This window comes from Bombus affinis, chromosome 14, assembly GCF_024516045.1.
Source record: "Bombus affinis isolate iyBomAffi1 chromosome 14, iyBomAffi1.2, whole genome shotgun sequence".
NCBI lineage: Eukaryota > Metazoa > Arthropoda > Insecta > Hymenoptera > Apidae > Bombus > Bombus affinis.
The window spans coordinates 7734092-7743428 of NC_066357.1; the positions used below are offsets into that span (position 1 = coordinate 7734092).

At 42.1% G+C, this 9337-nt stretch overlaps 1 protein-coding gene across 1 annotated transcript in view; it reads right to left on the minus strand.

The window, feature by feature from the left end:
- The window catches only part of LOC126923992 (complexin), a 324121-nt gene extending 319692 nt beyond the window's left edge, over positions 1 to 4429 (minus strand). The window contains exon 1 of the mRNA XM_050737984.1: positions 4073 to 4429. The gene's annotated coding sequence lies outside the window, so the exon portion shown is untranslated. The remainder of the gene's footprint in view (positions 1 to 4072) is intronic.
- Between the last annotated feature and the right edge of the window lie 4908 nt (positions 4430 to 9337).

A 9337-nucleotide genomic window follows, 5' to 3' on the forward strand; every position in this document is an offset into this window, starting at 1 on the left:
GACGAAAAGAACACGAGGTTCTATACGTACGTGCGTATAGAACTGGATGCGAGTATTTCAAAAGTAAATGGGAAAATTTTCCAACGTTCCTTAACTCTCTCGCTGAAGCTATTGGCAAATTTATGAATTGTTAAAATTGATAATTGTTCCGAGGATACGTAAATCATTATTTATTTCCTATTTTAATATCTATCATATGAAGAGAACGTATTAACCAATAGGTAAATAATTATATGCAAAATCCACACGAATCGAAACTTCCTTTTTTACTTTTCAAATATACTTATTGCAGCACCCCGAGATTTTAATCCACGCTGAAGGAGTGAAATCCTCGGATATTGAAAGAACTCGAGCAATATTCTCGACGATACAGATAAGATACACATAAATCGTAAACGTTCGAGTCACTATCGAGAGAGCTAATCGCGACATTATTTCTGATCAACGCCAAGATTCCAGTCGGATATTCGTTGAAATCCCAAAGCACTCCGGAGAACGTAATAAGTCTCAGACTGGACTATCTGAAATCAGCATCTCCTTGACGCAAAATGTAAATTACGACCGGTAAGATAGCATTCGAACGAAACGGTGAAATAGAAAGAAAGTCAGTTTACACGCGATTTATAGGGTCGAATCGGGGTCGATTTAACGACGCCTCGACGGCGGAGCAACGGCGCCAGAGTAGCGAGCTATCGATTCGGTTCGATTGCCGAAAAATGGTAATACGGTTGGGCAGAACGCCGAGGAGACGTTACTCCTCAGGAAGGACGTCTCAATTTCGATGCTACGTGCCGCAGGAATGCGGAAAGAGGCCACTCTATGCGAACAGACAGAATTTTCTTAGGGCCGTGAGAAAGAGCTCCGACGCGTGTGAACTTAAATTTCACAGTCAAAAGAACGGAAAAATCCCTGCCTGATAGAGGGAAAATCTAACTCCTCGTTCTCGGGTATTTTCTTCCTCGACAAACTATACTTACGCGATCTAAACAGGCGAACGTGTCGTAATAAATGAAATAAATGAAATAATTATGCGCTTTGAGCATCTGGTAATAATCGGAGAATAATTTGCAATTTATCTGAAGGACTAGTGGTTCAGAAGCTACACTGATCGATGCTCACTGCAGCCACTGATCTTTTTTCATCAATTGCCTCATTTATTTCAACACGTACAAGCTCCTACCTTGTTTTAGATTTTTATCCGACCTATCTCACTGTCTTATTTATAGGTTACTCCGTATGTCCTTTTTCCTTTTATTCGTTTAGAGTTTCTCGCGTCTACAAATAAATAAGAATAAAAAACAAAAAGACATAAGAACGTGACGACGTTACGAAAACTGTTCTTTCTTATCTCACGAGTTATCATTAATTGTTTCATCTTCTTGCAAGGAATGAATTCATAGAAGTACGTCGTTTGTTCTCTGAGAATTGAATATTAATTCTCGTGTACTTGTGTAATGAAACTGAGAAATTGACGAGAAGCGAACGTTTCATTATACGTTCGACCTTTTTCCAATATCGAATTATTCTTACTCTTTAAATTGTTGCAAGTGAGAAATTATTTTTTCGCGTGAGTCGGGATAAATAACGTCCGGAGATAAGAAATCATTTTCTCGCGTGAATCTGTGTAAATCCGGAATCTTTGAGCAACTGGCGAGAGATTTTTGAGAGAATTTTCTACCACGAGGATAGTATATACCACTTGGTCCGGGAGCTGACGTCTCGTGATTCATGAATCCACGGTCAGCCGGCTAAGAACAAGTCAACCATTGACGCTTTGGAATATGTTCGACGATCGTCAGGGGTAACAGACACACCACCGACAGACGTCTGTGATTCATTGCACCGGAGTTAAGCCTATTCGCATAATCAGACAGCAGCGTATCACCTCTGTCATTAATTACGAGGCCGTGCAACGTACATTTATCAAGTTAAATGGTTGGAGAACCTGCAGAGATTGGGTAGGCAGACACAGAGTTGGCAAATGGTTGTGACAACGACGAATCGAACCTTCCGACCGACTAACAAGTATAAAGTAAAGTTGGTAATAACACCGCTTGACAAAAGGAAATTAATTTTCGAGGTAAGCTAACTTCTTGAAGTTGAGAAATGTCTGCTAAAGAAATTTCGAATTCACGTTACGTTACGAAGGAGAGGGTTCGACGATCGCCGACCAACAAATGGATTTGCGAATAATTCGCACGGCAAGTTTCGAGCCTTAAATATCACTTGAACTTGGTAAATTCGAATCTACATATTGAAAACTTTGGTGGAGACGCTGGAACCTGCCTCGATTGCTGTACCTTCGGAAGATTATATTTTCTTAGGAATTTCACGCGGTACGAGATAATCGCAATGCCGCTTAATATCCTACGACGAAAGGAATAAACGAAGGAACTCGAATAATTAGTTTTGAAGACTTTTTGCTTGTACCATTCCACTTATGCGTCCATTTATGCTACCATTTGTATAAGTATAGAAAAGGAAACAAAAGATCTCCGATCTTCGTCGTTTCCTTGCGGTGGCGGGCAGCATGAAAGCTTAAAATTCATACTTTTGTACGAGTACAAATGCATTACATTAATAGTAACTTCGTACTGAACTTTTTTTACTACGTTAATTCCGAAGAATTTAATCGTTCTTGTCAAATAAATCTGTTTTCAAAGGTCGAAGTACTTTTTTTGTTCCGCTTATCCTTACAACTCTCTTTCGTTCATCGTTGTATCTCTCTAACGTTCCAAAACGAACTCTTGGCATCTTTTCGCCCATTCATTCGCGTTTCTATTTCTCAAAGCTGACAAGAATAGCGAAAGTTCATTCGCGCTACTGAAAGGGACGTAAATATCGAAGGCAGATGGTTGCTGAATTAGACATCGATCCAAATGGATTATCCTCGAGAACACGCTCGTTTCGGAGCAACGAACGATGCGTTCTCGATACACCTTCAACGTACCATCAAGCCGCATACATCACAGAAATGGTTCCCTTTTAACTGCCACTCAATTTAAGACCCTCCGAAGCTACATTTCCCTAATGGAACCCCGGTTTACCCAATACGGAGAATGATAACGCTACGTTAACATAACATTCCGGTTGCCCGGAATGCAATTTCCACCGTTTCGCTTGCGAAAACATCACGGTAAAATTCGTACGCAAATATTCCAACGGAGCGTATCTTTCCGCATATCGGCCGGAGAGTGCAGGGGAGAAAAAAATGTTACTGCTCGAATTGTTTACGTTCAATTTCATTTAGAAGTTTGTTTACGGATCGGAGATGCGCGTGCGGAATTTCCCATGGTTCGTTAGCAACGCGAAATTCGTCGAAGCGAAATACACGGCAAGAGGTTAAAGGCAGTACGGCGCGGGGTACGTGCGACGAAGGGAGCGATAACGACGTGGCGGAGGTTTCCGCGGGGAAATCGCGCGGAGACTTTGACGACGGGTGCACCGTGCACACGGCCACCGGAGAAGGTGGAAAGCCACGAACGTCGGCGACTTAGCGTTCAAGATCGATGGAGGAGACCTGCAGCGGCCTAACCCTTGCGTTTTATCGAGCTGTGGCACCGGAACTGGTGCCTCTCGCGGCCACGAAAAAGAGAGACAGATAGACGAAAACAGAGAGGAAAATACACCGACCAGAGACGACAACGTACTTGGGTACGCGCGATGCATCGTGAACTTAGCTGCGACTCGACTCGACGCGGCTTCGTGTTCAAAATATTTCGATTCCTCCCGCGGATTTCTTCCAGCAGGTTTCGTCCGTCGAAATTCTTACAGATATCGCAGCTCGATCGTCTAACGCGATAAAGAAGAACAAACATGGCCATATTTCCGATAACGTCAAACAACCTCGCGTGTATTGTTGTATCAACAAGGACAACGAGACCGTATAAATAACACGTCTTTCTACGGAACGTGTGGAAAAACGACGACGACGACGAGGGAGGAGCGAGAGAATACGTAACATATAGAGACCGCGTATTAAATAACGGAAAAGTGAGAGTTACGATGATCACCGGTATATACAACGATGCGTGAATTACATCGGATAAAATGGAATATTAATGTGACTGACCTTTTTGTTGTTGATCGTAGACGATGATCGACGGTGGACGAAGTCGATGTAGAACCGGAGGGCTGGCTCGAAAAACAGAGTGTACGAAGAGGCAACCGGCGAGGACGACGACAACGTCCGTACGAGTCTCACGTTTAGACTACGTGCGTCTCTCCGGTCGTCGGTGGCGGTGACAGTGGCGGTGGTGGTGGCGATAGTGGCGGTGGCGGCGTCGGCGTCGACGGCGTCGAGTGGCGGTGGTGGTGGTAGTTGCTTTCTGTCCTCCAAGCGGGAAAAAGAAGGGAGGAGAGGAAGAGAGAGACGAGGAAAGACCGATGTGATCGAAGTCTCGTGGCAAACGGTCGTAGACTGAGTGAACCCGAGTTCCGACTGAGCGGCTGAGTTGCTGTGGCGGCGACGGTGGCGCCACGCCGCGGAGGGTTACCCGAATTACCATCGATCCATCGAAAATGGTATGAGGTAAGCTAGGGAACGAGCGCGAAGAGGAGAGAAAAGACGAGAGACAGAGAAAGCTACACCGACAGAGGGTCGAAGAGGGTGCACGACCAACGGAACCCTATCGCCAGGGGTTCGAGAGGAAAAGGGAGAAGGAGGGCGACGAGTCGAGTCGAGAAGAGGGCGGGGCGTACGCGTACCACACGTTTCTATCTCTATGTTCTATACCTATTGCCTTTCCCTTCTTTCCTCCTCCTTGTTTTCCTTCTTTCTCCTTTCACCCCTTGCGTGCCTCACTCTTTCCTTATCCCTTATTTACCACCCCTTCTTTTGCTTTATACGCCAGTGTCACCCGGTATTTCTGCACTTCTATATTCTCCTTCGCCTTAATATCTGCTTCCTGTACTCCTTGGATCTCTCGCGTGCCTGTTCGATTAATTTCCTACTCTTTCTTACCGTGAGATGCCTCTTTTTTCGTTTCTCATCGAATTCTCTAACCCATTGGCATACTGATTTCGTTATATACACTGTGTATATACAGTGACGGGTGAAAGAAAGTTTATGAAATAGAAAGACATGGTAATTTTACGAAATGGATTCATATTTAACGAGAGCGATGAATGAATGTAATATACGTACAATTTCACAGAATAGACGACTATTATCAGTGTGGTAAAATATTGCTAATACGAAAGTTAATTCAATTCATATGTAGTGTATCGGTTTTGAGCTTTCTTCTATCTGTCACTGTGTGTCTGATAGTAGAATTTCATTGAAACTTGGATTCAGACGATTCAAATTCTTTAAATCTGCAGTTCTCGTTTAAGGTCGCGCCATTTATGAAGAGGAAACATTTAGAAAATAATGGCAATTAAAAAAACAGCTGGCAGAGCTATGCATAGGAATGGGGTGATTATTTTTCTACACTTTGGATCTTTTTCTTATCGATTCTAATCGATCTTGATCGATCAATCTCTTAGACTCTTTTCTACGCTTTTGCGATATGTCAAAATGGTAAGATTTCCTTTTCTAGTCGTCGAATTCTTTAATTATACTTCGGTTATCGCGTCTTACCTTCTGTCGCTTGGTTACTGCTCCATTTTCCGTTACATTCGTTTTTCTCTCTTTTCGATCGTCGTATCTTGATACGATCGCTTCATCGCTATTTGGAGCTTCTTCGATTTCTTCGCAAACAAGTGCACCACAGCGTCGAAACTATCGCTAGAGAGAATTTTGCTCGTACGAAACGGTAAAAATGGAGAAATATAGGTCGGGCAATGATGAGAATTTAGACAGCTCTTTGCATCTTGCCTTGCCACGGTCAAGATGAGAAATTGTTCTGTCACTGTTATCGTATACGTGTCATTCTTAAAGCGGCGCATAAATCGTTCGACGAAAATATAGCGATGGCCATTTCCGCTATAAGTTCATCGAAATATCGCAGTTACATACGCATGTATCTTATGAATCGATAAAAGAAGCACGCCGGCTCTGGTTATTTCGTGCATCTGGCTCGATACCCAATGCGGAGACATGCTTCGTTTGCAGTTCGCACGATCGAAGTTTCTGGTACGCAACGACAATAAAAGATATTCACATATATCGCCTTGGGATCCATTAAGTAAACGCAACTTCTCTATGAGCTGTCGTATACATGCAAACATTTTTAGCTGAGTGCGCTCTGTGGAAAAATGTAAATCCAGGTCAACGTTATTCTGAATAGGAGACTGACAGAGAAACGAAAACATATATAGAAGTTAGCGCAATATCTTTTTAAGGTAAGCTTTCGAGTTTGCTCGTTGTTTGCATCGTACAGAAACACGCGAATCATATCGACGTACAAAATGAAATACGCACACATCCGCATCTTTCACCGCCTTCTTTTAAAAGGTATGCGAATAATTATCGCTGCACAATTTTTAATGCGAATACCGTGGCTCGTCAACTTTATAGAACGCGGTATCTTTTCGAGACTAGCTTTCGAGTCTGGTTATTGTTTCTATCGTACAGAAACGCATAGGCAATATCGATATACGAAACGGAATACGTAAAACATCAAACGCCACTCACCTCCCTTTAAAAACCATGCGAATAATTATCATAGTATAATTTTTAGCACGAATAACGTGGGTCACCGACTTAATAAAAACGAGCAGATGCGTATTGTGTACGTATATATCGACGAGTGGAAACCGTCGCGACATTATCGTTAAAATTTTACGACATTGCAGAATAGCTGCTTAGTATGGAAAGCATTGGATATATCGAGGTAATGGCGTGACATACATAGTGCAGCTTTATCTCGCTTCGTTGTCGGACGAATCCGACGGGTGATCCGACGATAAATCGATGGCTTTCAAAGGTGAGCGAAACACGGTACTTGGAAACGGAAATTCATCAGCGAGTACAAGCACGGAAAAGATATTCGCTGGAGATGGCGAGTGCAACAAGTCAAAAGTATGAGACAGGCTGAGATTATTACGGGCTGGTTACTTCGCGTTCCACCGTATTAATTATAATCGCGGCAGAGCAAATTGGTCTGCGAGCTAGTCCACCGAAGCAAATAGTCGCTCGAAGCTGAAGTGACCGCAGTAAAATTGAACGTGTCAGTAACAGCGTAAACAACTGGATAGGTAAACGTCGGATGCATCTTGGAAGCGGCAGAAATCCTTACGCGAGACCATGAAACGAGGACCGCTTCGTGACAGGGAAGCCGGAAATTACGTAATTTCCTTACATTCTGCCAGGAGTTGAACGCTTTATACGAGACGCGTCGTCGACGCTTTGGAATATCGAATTTCTAATCGAATCAATAATTACGAAATATCGCGTAGAGGAAAGCACTGAAAACGCTTCTTCCCTGAACGCCGTCGTCGTACAACGTTTTCCTCTCTTTTCCATTTCCAAGCTTTGTCCTTTGTAAGGAAAAAGGAAACCGTTAGCTGTGAGAAATGGAATGATATCGCGACAAGCTGACTATATACGATATTTTTATATAACGGACGTTCTTAGTCTTATCTTTTAAAGCAACAACGTTTCCTTTGAATTTTTCCCTTTAATCACTTGCAACCGTGTTACACATTCTTTCTTTGTATTTCCTTGTAACATCAAAGTGAATTAAAAAAATGTGATCTACGAATCGTCCATCGTCTAGCTAGAAGAATGAAAAAGAAGCAAAGTGAATATCACGTTGGTATGTGCGTATGGATTCTCGGTGTTCCTCGGATGCCCGCCAGACTTTGGTTCCAGGAGATGCTACTGTGGAATCACGTCCTGAGACTGGCGAAGTGCAAATCCATGTTAGTGGTATAATGCTCCACTATAAGTCTCGGAATTATGTGAACCGTGATAAGCATGCCGAAAAGCGGGAAAACACGATTATCTTTCGGGCATTCAACGTTGGATTATGTCATTGTGTTTATACTTTTCATGTCGACTATTGCTAATAAACCCGAATTGAACTGTCACTAGAGATAAGAGAACGGGAGATAAGAGTCGGTATTGTCAACTGGCACTTGGTATAAAGCGTGACAAACACAAGCTAGGTAAAAAATTTAGAATCTCTGCGCAGAAAATATTCTTCTAATTTGTTATTAACATTGCAACTACGTTCCTCTGATATCCATCTAAATACATATATTGCCCATAGATGATTAGAATTGAATAGACGTGGTAACGATAAATTAATGATAAGCATATTTAATCGTAGATTACAACATATAACCGTATTTCAATTTGAATAAAAATCAACGCTGATTTTGTCAAAAACCTCTCCGGGTTTCGAATAAATTGCGAAAACAAAATACTTGCAACTCGACGTTTTGTTTGGTAGTTCTAGTTTTTATTTGAAATTCGTGTTACGGATATAAACAATGATTTGAACAATCCATATATCGCGGGTCGCGAGATAAAATGAAATTTTTCTTTCGTCTATATTTTCCCTCCATTTCCGGCGTATTTTGATATTCGTATTACTAGATCTTCCATCGTATTTGTTCTATTTGTGTATTCGTTTCGTTAATGATTCCATAAAGAAAATTTCGGAATTTCATGTCTAGAGTTTCCGCGATAATGTTTAAATAGCAGGATTATTGGCGTCAATATATAATTGTTAATCTATTACTTTCCGCAACTCCTGCAAATAGCTTTCAAGTTTGAATCGTTACCTTGCATGGATACGTATTTCTAATCGATTAATCACTTGCCGGGAAATCTGGGTTAATTATCGCGTTTCCTAATATTTATGACGCAAATCGACGAAATAGATTCAATAAATAATACTTTTATTACTCCATCCAGTTATATACATCTAGCGTTTAAACTGTCTCGCTACAAATTCACACGGAAATAAAACCGAAGAGCAGGTCTGGACGTAGCAAATTGATTAGTACTCGAAGATTGACGGCAATAAAACCGCGATCAAGCGAAATTATACATTTTCAGAACGCAATTCGATGTACATGTGTGTGCTAAAGATATCCCCTTTAAACATAGTTCAAAGTGAGCGGTAATTTATTGATCCACGCGTCGTGTTCAATCCGCTTTCAGAGATTAAGCAAAGGTTCATGTAACAAAGAGGTTAACGGCGTTCTCTTTATGTTGAATTTCCTATTTTCCAGTTATCCCGTAGCCGACGTTTCCCGTTCTCAGGAACATTGTTATTCTTTAGTTGGGAGGTTGCAAAAGGTTGAGAAATCGACAGCCAAGAGGGACGCACAATCGGCGCGCTAGGAATTTCGCACCTGGTGACAGGGTGAGCGCTTGTGAGCACACACGTCAAGCAGTTTCGACGTTCTTACGAGCATCGACGACGGTGTGCAAACGGACGTA